General features: G+C 34.7%; 1 pseudogene; it reads left to right on the forward strand.

Moving 5' to 3' along the window:
• LOC115951605 overlaps nt 1–19,684 on the forward strand; it is a 42,103-nt pseudogene that overhangs the window by 7,866 nt on the left and 14,553 nt on the right.

Below are 19,684 nucleotides of genomic sequence, written 5' to 3' on the forward strand. Positions count from 1 at the left end.
CTCAGTTTGTCGCAAACTGCAGAAATTTATGCAAGAGTAGAATAAAGCTTCTCTTCCTCGGGCAGCTGTTGTATATCCTTCAGATCCATCGGTTCCTACAGGTCCATCTTTGGCTTCCTCACTTATTACGATTAATATTGAGGTAGTAGTTCAACAGGTTTTATCTCGCACTTCCACTACCCTTTCTGTCACCTCAGGTAAATAACCTTGGTTTTTTGATACTGCATGTTGTAACCATATGACTCTTGATGAATCCCAATTTTTTGATAAGGCACCTTTAGAACATCTAATCACCATTTACACTACTGATGGAACTTCTATGCCTGTTAGTCATAAAGGAACAATCTCTTCTCCTTATTTATCTCTTACTGACACTTTTCATATCCCAAATTTGTCCCTTAATTTGCTTTCTGTTGGTCAACTTTGTGAATTAGGCATAGATCTTCTATTTACTAATCATGGTGTGGATGCGTAGGATCCCCGGATGGGTCAAGTGCTTGGGACAGGCCGTAAGGCTGGTCGCATGTTTGAGGTTCATGACTTGAAGATTCCTTCACAAGTTATTTCTGCAGCTACTACCATTGCCACCCCCTCACCTAATCTATGGCATGCTCGTCTTGGTCATCCATCCTTATCTCGTCTTCAGTTGTTAGCTTCTCAAGGTCATTTAGGTTCAGTTCAGTTTCAAAAATTTAATTGTACTTCCTGTCATTTTGGCAAACAAACAAAATTCCCTTTAATGACTCATTTTCTTCTGCATATTTTGATCTTATACATTATGATATTTGGGGTCCTGCACCTGTTCCCACTGAAGGGGGATCTAGATATTTTGTCATATTTGTGCATGATTTTTCTTGATATACTTGGATTTATCTGCTTCACCATAGGTTTGAACTTGTGTCTATTTACCAAACATTTCATAAAATGATTGAAACACAGTTTAATCGCATCGTCAAAGTCTTTCGATTAGATAATGCTCAAGAATATAATGATAAATCTTTCCTATCCTTTTTAGACAGTCATGGTACCCTTCTTTAGCGGTCTTGTCCTTACACCTCTCAACAAAATGGTCATGTAGAACGAAAACATCGTCACATTCTTGATGTTGTCCGCACTCTTCTCATTTTTGCCTCTCTTCCTAAGCGCTTTTGGGGTGAGGCCGCACTCACTGCTGTATACACCATACACCATTAATCGTATTCCTTCACCATTCGAGCTTCTCTATGGTAAAACTCCTAACTACTCCTCTCTTTGGGTTTTTGGTTGTGCTTGATTTGTCTCTCTTCTTCCTCATGAACGAACAAAGCTCCAGCCTCGTGCTTGTCTCTGTTGTTTCCTTGGTTATGGTGTATCTCAAAAGGGGTTTGGCTACTATGATCCCATTTCTTATCGCCTTCGTGTATCTCGGCATGTTGAGTTTTAGGAACATCGTCTTTTCACGAGTCTTCAACAGTTTCCTGCGTCCTCTTCTTTAGAGTCTCCCATTTTTACTGATCTTTTCCTCTCTCTCTATCTTGAGCTTGTGGAGGATTCTTCGACATCAGCTACCTCTCCAAACAACTCATCGTTGGTTCTGTCCCCAGCATATGACCTGCTTGTCTTAGGTCTTATGGCACCACCCTCTTCTGAGTTTCCTATTGGTTTTGAACTTCTTCGTTCCACTCAGGTAAGCATTCCTCCCCCTTATCTTACTAATTATCACTACTCTTTTACTATTGCCACCCTTTATGAACCTCACACCTATCGTGAGGCTCATATTTACTCTTTTCGGCAGCAAGCTATGAACGAAGAACTAGATGCCCTTCATAAGAATCACACTCGGGATATTGTTGATTTGCCTCCTGGTCAGTCTGTAGTAGGTTGTAGGTGGGTTTACAAGATCAAGACCAAGGCTAATAGATCTATTGAACTGTACAAGGCTTGCTTAGTTGCCAAGGGCTTTACTCAGGAGTATGGCATTGACTATGAGGAAACATTTGCTCATGTTGCTCGCCTTACATCTGTCAGATGTCTCATTGCTGTGGCTCCTATTCATCGTTGGCCTATTTATAAAATGGATGTGAAGAATGCTTTCCTTAATGGAGACCTCCAAGAAGAAGTGTACATGCAACCACTCCCTGACTATCCACACTCAGGCAGTAAAGTTTGTCACTTTCGCCGTGCTCTTTATGGCCTCAAGCAGGCTCCTTAAGATTGGTTTGAAAATTTTAGCTCAGTTGTTGCTTAGCAAGGTTTCACTTCGAGTCCTTATGACATTGCTCTCTTTGTCCGAAGATCTTCTACTGGTATCACTCTTATTCTTTTTTTATGTTGATGATATGATTATTACTGGAGATGATTCTGTAGGTATCCGCTCTCTTCAGCACATCCTTAGGCCGCATTTTGAGATGAAAAATTTGGGCACTCTCAGCTATTTTCTTGGGCTTGAGGTTACCTCATCCTCTGATGGATATTATCTTTCCTATGCTAAATATATATGCTTTTGATCTTCTCTCTAAAGTCGGTATCACCGACAACAAGATTGTTTCCATTCCCTTGGAATACAATGCAAAGCTCACACCCTTGGATGATGAACCTATATCCGATGCTACTCGCTATCGTTAGTTGGTTGGTAGTTTAATCTATCTCACTGTTACTCGTCTGGATATTTCACATGCCGTGGGTATAGTTATAAGTTCATGGATGCCCCTCATTCTATCCACTATGCTGCCATTCTTCGAATTCTCCGATATGTCAAGGGCACACTTTATCATGGTCTCCACTACTCCTCTCGGTCTTCTCTTGAGCTTCATGCTTATTCAAATGCAGACTGGGCAGGTGATCTGATTGATTGATGCTCCATCACAAGTTTCTATTTCCTGTTAGGTACTTCTCTTGTCTCGTGGCATAGCAAGAAGTAGGATGTGGTTTCCCGTTCCAGTATTGAGGCTAAGTATCGTGTCCTTGCCGACACCACTTGTGAGCTTGTTTGGCTTCGCTGGCTCTTGGCTGACATGGATGCTCCACAACCCACTGCCACTCCTCTTTATTGTTACAATCATAGAGCTATCTATATTGCTCATAATAATGTCTTCAATGAACACACCAAGTACATTGAGATCGACGGTGACATCACTCGCCAACATCTCAAGAAAGGCAATCTCAAGTTGTTCTTTATCTCCTCTACTGACCAGCTTGCTGATATCTTCACTAAGACTCACCCGCCTGGTCGTTTTCAAGATCTTATATCCAAACTCCAGTTGGCTTTCTCCTTGCTACCTCGAGTTTGAGGGGGGATGTTAGTGTATAACTTAGACTAGATTAGCACATTGGGCTTAGCCCAGTATATTGTGCTTATAGTTTATTCATATTACTTGTACTGCACGTATACCTTGCCTATATATGGCTCTCTATTGTACATTATGATTTACACATCAATATACAGACTATTCAGTCTTTTTCTCTTGTTTTATATTCTTAACAGTGATGAGCATAAGGTGCTCAGGGAGTGAGAATGATACCGAGGAGATAGATGCGTTGGTTATATAGTGTTTGAAGTTGGCAGGGAAGCTAAGTATAGGAGATGTGTTGGGTCCTCTCAAGATTTTGGATTTCTCTGGAAATATGAAAAAGATTGTGTGGAGAGGATCACGAAGGAACATGAAGCGAAGGTGGTGAATAGTGGAGCAGGATATCAAAAGAAAGATATGATGGATAATTGTTAGAGACACAAAGAGACCTAAGTGCTGAAGTGAAGATCTCTAGGAAAGATATCAAGTCTTTCTTGTTTGTGAGTTCGTTCATTACTTATGCAATGCTTTCCTTAATTCATGGCTTTGTTCTATAAATTAATAGTAAAAGTATATTATATTTTTATTCCACTAGCTCCTACGTACCTAGCAATATACTAAAACAAATTTTCTCCAATCATAGATAGCAAGTCTGAAATGATTAAAAATTCATAAGTAATGAGTTTGGCACACATTATGATTGATGTATAATAAAAATGAATTAACTTTAATTCTATACTATAGGTTACATTAATCATAGTTTCACATTTCAACAAAATTAATTTCACATTTCAACAAAATTTATGGTTGATTCATAACTGATAATATTGTTGCGTCTATAATATTATATATTGATTCATAACTGATAATATGAAAACTTAAGGTTTTATCTTTCTTTTTTGTTTTTTTTTTTTGTGTGTGTCCAATGTTACAGTTCACTAAAATTTAAAAAGAACGTTTTGAAACTCAGAATAAATTAACAATAAATAGCTTCATTATTTAAATTATGAGCTAGCTAGCTGTTTTGCTTCCATGTCAACTTGGAATTTTGATTGTGAAATCGACTAGATTCCTGTGTTCTGTAGTTATTTACTAATTATCTAGTAATTAATTTCCAATGTGATTAGGACATTTTCGTGGCTGGCATCAAAACATCATCCTCAGGCATGCAGTGGGCCATGGGAGAGCTTATCAACAAACCACGTCACTACAAAAAAACGAGTCTATTTGCAACATTTTGTTTGCAGCTTTTGTAGAAAACGTTTCAATATATAGCAATATTGTAACGTTTTTAAAGAATACTAGTCGCTAACCCGTGCAATGCACGGGAAAGCTATTGACTATGAAAAAAAAATCCAATGAGCAAAGAATTTAAATTTATCTTATCATAGTCATAAGAGTAGTTCTAGGACCATATTATTTTACAATTTCCACTACTCTGACGTAACAGATTGTGAGTGGTTAACCATCACTTATATGTGGATGTACCATTTTTTTCACACCAATCACACTCTGCCATATCACAATTATGACAAAAATTTGTGAAAAATTTTGTGAACTTACACTTTTTCTAGTATGTAAACTATTCTTTTTCTCTTCCTCATTGATTGTACATTTGGATTCCAGTTTCATAGTTTCCTATCTTTGATATGAAACAATAAATTATGTAATGAAAAATAGAAATCAAACTTAAGTTTAAATTAAAATGAAGAAATAAATCATTTGGATCCTCAATTATCCATTAAATAAATGAAACACAAATTTAAAGAACTACTTAATCAATATTTCAAATAAATTGAAAGAACTACTTAATCAAACATGAATTCAATTACTTCCTTGAGAGATAAAGAGTTAACGTCCTGAAGAATTCCCATCCATACTTGAGATTATAGTCATTATTCTGCAAGTAAAGTGCATCAATTTTATATAGATAGAGTACATAAGTTATATAATGATCGAACAGTATTAAAAGCTATAAAAGAAAAAAAAAAACTTGCTCATCAATTAAAATCATATCTAAACTAATAATTTCATTATTTTTTGAGTTTATTGCATCCCACATCCTTGATCCTCTGATTTTGACTTTCTAATTTTCTTTTTGTTTGTCTATATAATAATTCAAACATTCATTTAGATACTCGATAGAATAAATACTACTCTGCAAATGTAACACAACAAAATTGAACCCAAACAAAACAAAGTAATATAACAGAGATACAAAAAAGTAATTAGCTTGTCAAAGATAGAAAACAGTAAATGATGAGAATATCCTTAGAAGCAATTTGGTAGAGAATCATAGTTGTAGTCAGTTCCATGTTCTTTGTTTTAATACTTCTTCATCTAAAGAGTAAAGAAGTTTAGACATCAAATTTAGCACCAATTTTGATAAGACAATAACAACTATAACAATTACAGCCCATCGTCAAGAAAATTTCCTCAAGAGTAAAATTGTTTTAGAAACCACTTTAAAGAAACTATAGAGAGCTTTAATTTTTTTTCTTAAATATTCAAGAATGGAGTGACAATCTAATCAAATAAAAGATTTATTGAATACATACAAGAAATTATATAACTCAATCACAATATAAGTATTTAAAACCTATAGGGACTTATTAAAAAAAAAAAAAAAAACTATATGGATTCGCAATGAAATATGTTAACTATATATGGTTTCATATGATCTAAAGGATAGGTGATTAGAGAGGACATCACAAAATTGTCTCTAACAACCATATATGAAAGAAAAGCCAATAGGCAATAACAAAATGCTATTCTAAAAGAGAACCAAGTAATAGCATTGTTAAATATTATGTAGCATGTCACCATAAAAGTGTTTTTTAGAGCATCTAAATCTATAGTTGATGATGTCTAAGCCCACCAAACTCTGAAATTGAAGCAAAAAATATATATTGATAATTTAAAAAAAAAAAAAAAAATATATATATATATATATATATAGGCAAAGATTCCTTCGGAAAAAATCATTATAGGTTAACATAAAAAATCTTAAAAGAAAGCTAGAACCTATTAAAGGAATTGAAAAGCCTTCCCTCCACAGAGATTCATGTTACTACTTATATAGATTAAGGGAAAATGCCCAATTTACTTTTTCATTCCCACTTGATTTGAATTGCACCTGATTTGAATAAACTCCTGCTTTATTTCAATATTTAAAGTGCCCGAAAGAGACTAAGACTCTCTTAAGTTCTTTAAATCCGCTCCTTTGTGCCTAAGACTCTCTTAAGTTCTTTAAATCCGCTCCTTTGTATTTTAACCCAGTCACCATAGATAGATAAATACGAACAAATTAACAAAAATAACTAAATTAAATCCAATTTTACTTAAATACCTTAATCAAAACCAAATATAACCTAAAGACCTAAATTTAAACCAATCCATACAAATATAAAAAAACTTGATCATATTTAATGCATAAACCAAAAAGCAAAGAGAAAAACATAACTCAAAGACCTAAATAGAAATTACTCCAAACAAAGTGGCTAAATCAATTTGGAGAAGGAGATAAACACAAGAATAAATAATATAAATGCAAAGCAATTATGAGTGACTTTTACAATATAAATTATGTTATCTCTATTAGTTGGTTCCTTGACTCAGAGATTAGTAAAAACTTCTTTATACACAATATTTTTTGTTTCAGAAATTTTAGTCCATTTCTGCTCGTAACCCTAGAAACTTAAATATGCAATCATATTCCAATTGCAAATTATTTCTAGAAACATATTACCAATAAATATACAAGAAATAGTACTGAATAAAGGAGAGACTGGTAAATACCTGACTGTCCTTGTTTTGTAGTTGTATTACCAAATAACCTAGATAACAAAATGCCAAATCCCTACCTACAAAACAATAAGAATCCAATTTTCAGCCAACATTCAAGAAACATTAATAGAAGAAAAATAGTGTAGTGTAGAAAGTTTGAAACAGTGTAGTGTAGTGCAGATTTTTATGAAACTTATTGCATTAAGTAGCTAACAAACCACTAGGCACTGTTGAACCACTAAGCTATCCTTAGCAATGGGTTTGAAATTATGACCATGATACCCAGGAGTGACAGTTTTTAGACCCCTTAAACAATTGATTAAACCTAGGTAATTAGCCAAGTTGTTGCTTAGTCCAATTAAACAAGTCTAGGTTATCACAATAATAAAGATCAAATCATCCAAAGCAGCGGAAAATAAATAACACAAGATATGATCACCCAGGAAACCAAACTGGTAAAAACCTGGGGAGGATTTGACTTAGCTATCCTCAAGGTAAACTTGAATCCACTATCTTGAAAGAATCGAAGTTCATACAATAAGATTTACAAGCCCCCACGCTCGACTTCTTATTGCTACCAACCAGTAGAACTTACTGACACGACCACGTGCAAGCTTTGAATCCACGGACTCCTTCTTTCTTGGATTCCCACCAGCTACAAGCACACCCGCTTGTGTATTCTTTAAACTTTAATGGCAACAATTGAATTGATCATCAAGGCGTAGAAAATATCTCGTCCTTGAAAACCCTAAGTTTGTGTAAAGGAAAGCTCCTCTAGATCTCACAAGAGATTTACACAAACCGCAAATATGAGCAACACTAAAACGTGGCTAGGGTTTGCCTTTTATATTTAGGACAAATAAGAAACCCTAAAAACGTTTTAAAACAAATAGGGCTGAGTTGGATGAATTTGCAGAAAAGCATTCTGCCCGAGCTTCGATCGGTCGAGCCTAAGCTTCGATCGATCGAGCCAGGCCGAAAGGCACAGTGCTTCCTGCTTTAACTCGATTCCAAATTTAAATTGACACACAACTTTGAGCTAGCTTAAAACACTTCTAAACACATTGTTTTGATCATGGTTTGCCAACAATACATTAGAGTTCTAAATACATAAAAACCTAATCTTTAGAACCTAACAAACTCCCCCTTTGGCAATCCGTGACAAAACACAACTTAGAAGCTCAAATTTTACAGAATGAAAAACCCTTTACAAAATAATGCTCATAAACCAAATTCAATCCTAGCTACTATCCATCAGTTGCAAGTGTAGATAGCAGCTCAATTGAATCAACCTGTATATTTCCTGAAACACTAAACAAAATGTATAACCGCATGTGTGGAAATAATACAAGTAAACAAAATAACTTCTTGATTTCAAACAGCACACAAATAAAAACATATATCAATGAATAACTCATAAATATAAATCAATAAGCAGTTTGAAACAAGAAACAAATAAAGTACCAACAAAACATAAAACTCCCCCTAACATGAATATCCCATCAAAAACAAGGTAAGACCTAAAAATGCATAAGTACAAAGTGAAGCACCTAGATACAATCTAAAACTCCACAAGCTCCAACCAAAAACAAATAAACTCCCCCTGAAAACAAAAACCCTAAAGTACTCCCCCCTTTTGTGACGGAATGCCAAAGGGCAAACAAGCTATCCATCATCAAAAGGGAGGTGGTCTAAACTGCGCCAACTCTGCACGCAAGGCACAGATCTCATCAAGCACGTCCACCAAAATCTGTCCTTGAGTCGCCTGAACAGTCAAGACATGATCCAACGTGCAACGAATGTCTGAATCATCCGAAGTAGTCGGCGGAGGAACATCAGCATCAGCAGCAGCACCTGAAGTCTTAGCAGCAGCTGTACCTGTAGAAGAGGGAGGAGGGGGAACACCACTAGATGATGCACCTCTAGGACGAGAAGGAGCTACTCTCAACTGAGCAGCCCTCTGATGAAGAAATGTGGCACCTATGGGAGCAATCACATGAACAAGCTCACCAGACGAAAAACCATCTAGACCTAAGTAGAGCAAAATCCTATGAATGAAAATAGGATGAATCAGTGCATACCTTATGGCAGAACTCCTATGAACCTCGTTCAAAGAACGAAGGGACAAGTGAGGAAAACTGATAGACGCTCCAGAAGTAAAGGCGTACAAAAACACACATCGCTCTAAAGGAATGGTGTGGAAGTGAGAGATAGGCCACAAGGAATGACACGCAATCCGAAATAAGAGATAGGCAGTCTCGGTAAGCTCAGCGGACGTGATCCGAGGATTAGAACCCCACTGGATAGATGACCCAGTGATGTAAGACATGACAACATCTAATGAGGGTGACTCATCATAGGGATAGTTAGCATCCCGAACAACCGACACCCCAAGAGCCTCAGCCACTACCCGAGGGGTAATGGTGAACTCTACACCTCGTATCCAACTCCTAACTAGGGTGTTGGAATCATAGACGTGGCAAGAGAGGTTCGAGTAGAACTCTCTAATCAGGGCAGTCAGGGGTGGATGATCTATCTCTACGAGAGGCAACCAACCCTTAGACTCAAAATTGGCCCTAATGGCCGGATCAAGCGCATCTACACAACAGCTCGCTCAGACCAGATCTTACGCTTACAGTTCAAAGTGTCATAGGCTTCTCTACACTTATCATTCTTAAATAGCTCAACTCTAGTGGGAGATTCAGAGGAAGTGGAAGTGGTCCTATGGGCTCTAGTTTTCCTAGGCATGGTGCTAAGATAAGGATCAAAACACAGAGCGAAAGAACAAAAACTACAAAACCAAAACCAAGGGCAGACTGCAAGTTAGCACAAAAACAAAATATAGAATCAAAATCTATATGATGCATGAACAAGATTAAATGTTATGATGCATGTTCTAATGCAGTGAATTAAGTCCAAAAGGTTCAAATTACAAAATTGGCTTGAATATTAAGGTTTTTAACACAAAAAAAAACCCAAAATTTGGAAAACCACTTGATCAATTTGAAAAATATTGACAAATTGATCATTACACATGATATAATAAAAAAATAATGACCAAATACATCAATTGGATAAGCCAATTTCATCAATTTAAGCCAATTTGACAAAATCCCCAATTCGGATCAAATTCAAAACCCTAGAATTTTCAATTTTTCAAAAACCACAAAATTGATCAAATTAAACTATAGGGAATATCATTATAGCATCATAGCACAAAAACCCATTGATCAATTTCACAAGAATAGGTTCGAATCATCAAAAACCCCAATATGTTTGAAAGCGCCGAAAATACCCATGATAATGCATGAAAAATGCATGAAATAAAGAAATAAACTTGAAAAAGAAGGGCAAAAGGGACTTATTGGCCTCCAAGGACAAAAACCTTGCAAAAATCTTGAAGGAAAACGACAAAAATTGGATGGTGGAGCCTAGAGCCAATGCGGAGAGAGAGAAAAGCAAAGAACTATTTGAAAAGTGCCTTTGAAAAAGTCTAATTCTGCCTTTTAAAAAACCTGATTCAGAGTTTCGATTGATCGAAAATCAGCCTCGACCGGTCGAAACAGACAGAGACTCCCTCTCTCAAATTTTAAAAATTTTAAAAATTTCGATCGGTTGAAAAATAGAATGAACCGATCGAATTAGGCAGAGGCTCACCATATTTTTGAGGAAAACACAATTTTTGAAAAACAAGATGATTTAACTTAAAGCAATAAAAAAAATGTGTGAGTATGAGATGATATGATTTTCAAATCAAGGATTTTAAGCCCAATATTCCCAAAAACAAAATTTCTTGCATTCTCCACAAATTTTCAAGCAACAAATTAAGTTTGCACATAATTCAAAGTATTTGCAATAACTTGGTTGGTCAGACCATAAACACACACAATAACATGTACAATGTTTAGCAAAGAGTAACTTGTGTAGTGTGTGCAACTAGCAAGAACTTGAGATACATGTGAGGTGATATGTGAATAGCAATCAATTACAAAGTCTACAAAATTCATCACCAAGAATTTAAAAGAGACTATCACCTAAAGAGTTACATCATATAACTCCCACATCTCCTAGATTATAAGTTTGCAATCGTGTAAGTTTCTTGCATTTATGCCTCATAATATACATTCCAATTTTAAGTTATGTGAGTTTGGCATCAAGCCTAATAGTACACACCAATTTTGATTTTAAGAATTAAGCACTTTAACCGAGACTTCACCTTATGTTCTTTTTGTGCATGTGCTACACTTTCTCGAGCACAAAATCTTATGATATGCACTAAGGTGTTCATGATTGGCTAGTGAACAGTGATGAGATGGTTATTTATGCCTTTCTCTAAAAGTTCAAGTCCAACATTTAAAAACATGTGACTTCAAGATTAAGACATAGTAATCAAAAATCATACACATCTTTCCCACACAACATGCACTACAAAGCTTCAACTAGTAAAGTACAATAAATAAGCTTATCAAAGCTAAACAAGATACAAAAGACATGTTATGTGAAAATAAATTGATCAAACTTGTTCTCAAAAACCAAGAAGAATAGTGCAAAACAAAATGTGCTTCCTTTTTCTTCCTTTTATTTTTTATTTTTTATTTTATATATATATATTAATAAAAATAAAAAACACCTAGAATGAAATGCATGAATGTTATGCTATGCAAATCCTAGAAACACAAAAAAAAAAAAAAAAAAAACAAAACCAAAGAACAATGATCACAAAGGGTAGAGCAATGAAGCACAATGACCATGTCAGAAAGACTCAGTTAGGTCGAGTCTTTTGCATCCAAAACCTTTTAGATGCACCACGAGCATTGGATTTCTTATTCACTTGAGAATGATTACCAACTCCAGGATTGGAATAAAGGTTTAAAACTTTTACCAAATCACCAATAAGTACCATAGGATCAAGTGCTTGAGGCACAGGTACTTTTGGTTTGTTTGCTCTCTAAGCAGCTTGCAGCTTGTAGCAATTTGGACAGATGTGTCCAGTCTTTCCACAAAAGTGACAAACCCATGCAGGTTTATCATGTGTCTTGTCCTTAGATAGGGTAGGCTTCTTTGCCTTAGATTCTTTCAGATCAACCCTAATCTTCCTAGATGATGAACCTTCTAAGGCTTTAGCAACCTCACTCATAGAGGGTTTGACAATTTCACTCACTATCTCACTCACTATTGACACCCTATTTTGCAACCTGTATTTAACCTCACATGAAGGGTAAAATGGTAATTTCACATTGAAAATATGCATCTTGATTCTGGTCATTAGATCCTTAATCTCATTTTACCAAAATGATCTTGATGTTATAACGATCAAATCGACTGGTCATGAGTCCTAATCGGACCATTAGATTGAAAGTTATTATTAAATCAAGTTTTAATGGCTGAGATGCACTATTACAAATTGAGTCTGACTATATGTGATTATGAACAATTGATTTCAATTGGTTATAAATATAATCAATTTGAGATCGATGATGTGTCATAATTTGCTTAGTTAGGACTACATTTTATGGTAGAGTTGCATACACCTAGTTAACCAGATAGTTAAACATTAATTATTCAATGAGTAATTTGTGCAATTATCTTTTAATTAGAGTAAATTTAGAACCAATTAAGTCTGAAATAGGAGTGATTGGAGCTATTTAATGTTAATTGGGAGCTAATTTGGGGACCTATTAATGTTAATTGTGTTGAAACCATTTTCTAATAAATGACCTCTGCTTACCATTTTATTGATATCTCTCAGAATATTTTGAATCTGTGAATAAGGTTATTTTTCCCAGAAACTAGACATCCGGGACTTCAATTTGAGTACAAGAATGAGACAATTCCGATCAGAATTGAGGCAGATATGATTTTTCAAAGTTGGCTCTATAGGCTGTGACAGCAGCTACGGGAAAACCGAATTTGGCTTGCTCCTCACTCCTACCAATCTTTCCATTTAATGCACCAGATTTTCCCAAAGGCTAAAATGAGGTCTAGGTTCATGATTCCTTGTCAACTCTCATTAAATGGCCTTCCATTCATATTTCCTCCACCACTACTATATAAACCCCCCTCTCCTTCATTCCAAAGCACACAAAAAAATCTTCCTCTCTTCTCTTCTCTTGAGTTCTAGTGAAGTTGAGTAGTCTTATCATATCTTGGTCTTCCTGAGACTCAAGATATTGAGTGAGACTCACTCTCCCTCTCCTAGTTCTTCTTTTCCTCCACCCTTAGGACCTCCATCAAGAATCTCCTCCTCCATTACATGGATCTTTCATGAATGTATAATCCCCTTCCCTAACTGTTTGCTTATATTGTCATGATGAGAATTTAAGATTAAAGCATGATAATTCTCTTGAATATGTTTGAATGTTCTTGATTGTTCTTATGTGTTCTTCACATGTTCTTAGTTGTTCATCACATGTTCATGCATATCACTAGATTTAATCTTAAATCCACATCAAAAATATGAAAAACATGTTTGTTTAGTAATTCTTTCAAATCCTTGAATCTAAGTTATCACTATCCACACACATTCACTAGAGTTCATTTTTTAATCCAAACGTCATGCTTAATAAATTGAATTAGAGTTTATCACATGCACACAAATTAAATTCAACATACAAATTGATTGACATATTGGATGATGTGATATGAATGTTGGCCACCATAGTCTAGAAGACCGGTTTCATCGGGTAAGGTGGGTGCCTAACACTTTCCCATCTTGTAACATAATCTCCGAGTTTAGATCACGGGTTAGTAGATCAAATGCTTATCCATGTAATTTTCGATTTTTAGATTGTAACTAGGAAATAAAGTCATGTATTTTATCTTAGATTGTATCTAGGACTAAAGTCATGTAATTTTCCTATGATCAATGTAAATTCAATTTTATATTAATAAAATGAGGAATTTTTCAATTATGGTTTTCTTATTTTTCCAATAATTAAATAAGTGACGACTCTATTGTAAAACCCTTAATCTAAAGGGAAAAATATAACTAGTCGAACCTCCATTTTGAGAGGCAATAACACGACTCCACCCATTCACGTGGGTTTGGCCCAACACATCAAAAAAAGGGGCCGGGGGCGCGGTCTCTCACACTCACTGAAGGTTCAGAAGAAGAAGATGAAGGAATAAGCTTAGTGGAATGGGGAGCGGACACACAGATGCTATCAACATAACCTAAACCAGTTTTGTCAGAAGACGACTTTTGAACACTTATCATTTGATCAAGTTTAGAACTAGCAGATCTAGCAATAGATAAATCAAGTTCCAAAGATTTAACCTTATCAAGCAAAAGCATGTTTTCAGTTTTCACATTGTTCAAAAGATCATTAGCATCAAACAATTTAACAAGCAAATTTTTCTTTTCAAGCTCAAGAGATTCAATTTTCTTCAAGCCAAGTTCAACATTTATAGCATCCTTTACAGCAACTTTGCAAAGTTTGTTATAGGCCTCTTGAAGATCTGCATCTTCAGAGAGTTCCCCATCAGAAGGGTTTTCTTCAATAAATATGCTCTCATCAACTACAGCAGTAGCAGTGAAAGTAATGAAGTTTCCATCCTCATCACAATCAGACTCATGATCAGAAACTTCACCATCACTAAGGGTTACAGCCATAGCCTTACCCTTAGATTTCAAATAGGTTGGACATTCAGATTTCATGTGTCCATACCCTTGACACCTAAAACACTAAGAGCCCAAGGAATTATTAGAAGTTTGACCTACTCTTTCTCTAGGCTTATCATTGTTGTTAACCTTAGTGGGATCATGCTTCCTAAAATTTCTAGGTTCAGCAGTGTTTGTGCTTCTTACCTTTCTATTGCTATTCTTGAGAAAGTTTCTAAAATTCTTGGAAAGATAGGCAATCTCTGTAGTAGAGAGCTCATCATCAAATCCACCACCTTCAGCATCATCAACTGACTTAAGAGCCATTGAAATGGATTTGGTAGTTTTGGGTAGATCCAACTCATAGGATTGAAGAGATCCTACAAGCTCATCAACAGGGATGGAGTTCACATCCTTGCTTTCAGTAATGGCAGTCACCTTGGGTCTAAAGTCTTCAGTCAAAGATCTAAGAATCTTCCTAATAATTTTAGGTTGATCATAGATTTCACCAAGTTTAAAGTAGAATTAACAATATCATTCAATTTAGTATAGAATTCATCAAAAGATTCATCATCAGACATCCTAATGCTTTCAAATTTAGAAGTCAATTGCTGCAATTTATTTATTTTGACAGCCTTTGTGCCTTCATGCACAGTCTGGAGGATATTCCAAGCAGTATGAGCGATCTCAACATTCGAGATTCTCTTAAATTCCTCCATAGAAACAGCGTTAAAAATCGCATTCATAGCCTTGCTATTAAACGAAGCTGCTTCTTTCTGAGAAGTTTCCCACTCACTAACAGGAGTAGTGGGCTTCTCCCATCCGTATTCAACGGAGTTCCACACCCTTTCATCAATGGATTTCAGGAATGCTTTCATCCTTACTTTCCAGTAAGCATAATTATTCCCATCAAAGTGAGGAGGAATAACTAGAGAGTGTCCGTGTTTCATGACAACAGGGGTCAAGGATCAGCTCAGTGATCAAAGGATCAACAACAAAAGAGCTACCCACTCTGATACCACTTGACAGTTTTTAGACCCCTTAAACAATTGATTAAATCTAGGTAATTAGCCAAGTTGTTACTTAGTCCAATTAAACAAGTCTAGGTTATCACAATAATAAAGATCAAATCATGCAAAACAGCGGAAAATAAATAACACAAGATATGATCACCTAGGAAATCAAACCGGTAAAAACTTGGGGAGAATTTGACCTAGCTATCCTCAAGGTAAACTTGAATCCACTATCTTGAAAGAATCGAAGTTCATACAATAAGACTTACAAGCCCCCACGCTCGACTTCTTATTGCTACCAACCAGTAGAACTTACTGACACGACCACGTGCAAGCTCCGAATCCATGGACTCCTTCTTTCTTGGATTCCCACCAGCTACAAGCACACCCGCTTGTGTATTCTTTAAGCTTTAATGGCAGCAACTGAATTGATCATCAAGGCGTAGAAAAAATCTCCTCATTGAAAACCCTAAGTTTGTGTAAAGGAAAGCTCCTCTAGATCTCACAAGAGATTTACACAAACCGCAAATATGAGCAACACTAAAACGTGGCTAGGGTTTGCCTTTTATACTTAGGACAAATAAGAAACCCTAAAAACGTTTTAAAACAAATAGGGCTGAGTTGGACGAATCTGCAGAAAAGCATTTTGCCCGAGCTTCGATCGGTCGAGCCTAAGCTTCGATCGATCGAGCCAGGCCGAAGGGCACAGTGCTTCCTGCTTTAACTCGATTCCAACTTTACATTGACACACAACTTTGAGCTAGCTTAAAACACTTCTAAACACATTGTTTTGATCATGGTTTGCCAACAATACATTAGAGTTCTAAATACATAAAAACCTAATCTTTAGAACCTAACAAGAAGTCTTCCAATATATATTAAAAAGACAGTTTTATTTATGATCACAATTAAGCTCTTTAAGATACACGATGCACAAATTATTCTGGATAGTGACAATAATAAGTTCTTAATTTTTTTTTTCACAATAATAATAATAAAAATATGTGTAATAAGTTTACCTTGATGAAAAGGTTGTATCTTTGACCCCAACTTTGCTATTCCTGATGTAGCCTAGTATTGGGAATTCAGCATTCCCAAGGTGCCCTCTGTAAGCCAGGAAAACATGATGTGAAATTAGCTGTAATGCAGATATGGTCACGTACACCTTAACCTCGGCACTATATAAAATTGTAACAAAAAAACAAATAAATGATTTTAAAAAATAAAAAATAAAAAATATAGAACAAAGCAACACAAAGGTAGGATTAATATAACCAAAGAGAAGACTATGAAATTCTACATCGATGATGGGAAAGTTAAATATTTCAATTACATCAATAAGATAATCAAGAGAGCCCCATTCAATCTATATATATGCTAGTGTTAGTACAGCCTCGCATGTGGAGCATTTTCATACATAATTATAAATGTTCATTTAAGAAATCTTCAATTGTTTTGCAGAAGATTTACAAATTGACTTTTTTTATTTATTTAATTTTATGTAAGCATGTTTATTTATTTAATCTACTGAAACCATTATCAATAGTAGTTGTTTCACTTCGTAAACAATTGACATACGCTCTTGATCAAAATTAAGAGGGTTTTATGAACTTGATCTCATGGCTTCCATCAAATTTAAGAGGGAATCCTCTTTTTAAGTAAAATAATAAAACTTTCAAAAAGCTTTGATTCCTTTGAAGTTATTACGGGTAAAAAACTCTAATCTTAGTGCACAAACACACCATGAAATAAATCATTAAAAAAATCAAACCTACTTCTCAAACGGAATCATATTAAAATCTCTTTCAAGACTCCACCAAACCCACATATCTGTCATGCTCAAAATTGGGACCATAGGCACATGAAACACTGAATTGTATTGATCATCCACGCATCCAAACTTACATAAACTGAATAATTTCCCACAGTCCCATGAAATTTCTCTACTGCTCTTCTAGTCCACAGCAACAGCAGCCTAGCAGAGACCCCTAAAGCTCCAAAGTGACACCAGTCCATAAACTAATAATCAATATGGTAAATTATTGTTACAATAGTGCAGCCAAAAAAAAAAAAAAAAAAATTTGTACAATACTATTAACTATTACCAAAACTATCTAAGTATTGTTGTCTACAATATAAACCTATCTCACCATCAATACCAATCCCAATATCTAACATATGAATCATAAAAAATTCAAACCCTTAATCTGTTGAAACCATTATCAATAGTAGTTGTTTCACTTTGTAAACAATTGACATACACTCTTGATCAAAATTAAGAGGGTTCTATGAACTTGATCACATGGCTTCCATCAAATTTAAGAGGGAATCCTCTTTTTAAGTAAAATAATAAAACTTTCTAAAAGCTTTGATTCCTTTGAAGTTATTAAGGGTAAAAAACTCTAATCTTAATGCACAAACACACCATGAAATAAATCATTAAAAAAATCAAACGAGTTGTATTGATCACTCACACATCCAAACTTACATAAATTGAATAATTTCCTACAGCCCTATTAAATTTCTCTACTACTCTTCTAGTCCACAGCAATAGCAGCCCAACAGAGGCCCCTAGAGCTCCAAAGTGACACCAGTCCACAGACTAATAATCAATATGGTAAATCATTGTTACAATAGTGCAGCAAAAAAAAAAAAAAAAAAAAAAAAAAAAACGTTTGTACAATACTATCAACTATTACCAAAACTATCTAAATGTTGTTTTCTACAATATAAACCTATCCCACCATCAATACCAATCCCAATATCTAACATATGAATCATAAAAGAATTTCAAATACACAATCTCAAAGAATTAGAATTTAAAATTCCTAATGAATTTCGAATTTAAATCCCCAAACTATACACTAAAATCAAGTTTTTAAGCGGTAGCCACATGAACCCAGATAAATATTCACAAAATTAAATCCAAAAAAAATGAAGAATTATAAAGAGAGCAATAAAAATTCCGAATTATAAAGTGAGCAAAAAAAATTCAGAAGAGAGGAATGAAAAATACAAATTTTCAGCCGTGAATTGCATGGTAACAAATAATCCCTAAAAAAAAAAAAAATACTATTTTATTATGTAATATAATATAGGGTTATGGATTCCTAATCAAATTTGGTTAGGATTATGGATTCCTAATCAAAATATAATATAGGGTTATGAATTCCTAATCAATTCTAACACATAACTGAATATCCCAAATACAAATAGCTTTATCCGAACACAAAACCTATGATAATTTTTCAATAACATTATGAAATACCCAGATCAGAAAATTAAACATTTACATTTATTGGGAAAATTATAAAAATAAAATATGTTAATGGTATAGAGAACTATTTACCAGCAGTGGCGGTGTCTGATTTGATTTTCTCTTCAAGCTCTGTTGCGGTCCCATCGTCACCTTCGCTTCTAGAAAAAATCTTCGACTGTGAAACCATAGTTGTATTTATTGCCAAATGATCAAACCATATGGTTGGTGATGCCTTCTTTCTATCTTGGACTTGACATTGTGGGGATGGCTTCTTGGCAGGATTGATTTTCAGTGTTGGGTTTTGGGGAAGGAGAAGGTAGAGAAATAGAGAAGAGGGAGGAATGGCAGAGTGTGGGTTTACGTTTTGCGCTTATGTTTTTTTTTTATTTTTTGGTTTTTATCGGGTTTAAGAAAAGTTTTTATTTTTTTTATAGAAAAGGTTTTTTTGGTTGCGTTTATTTATTTTTGAATTTTTTTTTTATTTTTTATAGAAAAGTTTTTTTTGGTTGTGTTTATTTTTTATTTTTTAATACTGTGCTGACGTGGAAAACTGTGAGAACTTCAGAGGTTTCGGTTATATATATATATATATATATATATATATTGATTACTAAAATAGATTTTTTTTTTTTTTTTTTTGGATACAAGATAGAATACTAAAATAGATTTATTGAAGTAGTTATTATAGTGAACGTTACTAATTTATTTAAATTTTTAAACAGTTCTATAAACGCTACTTTAAAAACGTAACTAGAAG

This window comes from Quercus lobata, chromosome 7 (assembly GCF_001633185.2).
Source record: "Quercus lobata isolate SW786 chromosome 7, ValleyOak3.0 Primary Assembly, whole genome shotgun sequence".
Lineage (NCBI taxonomy): Eukaryota > Viridiplantae > Streptophyta > Magnoliopsida > Fagales > Fagaceae > Quercus > Quercus lobata.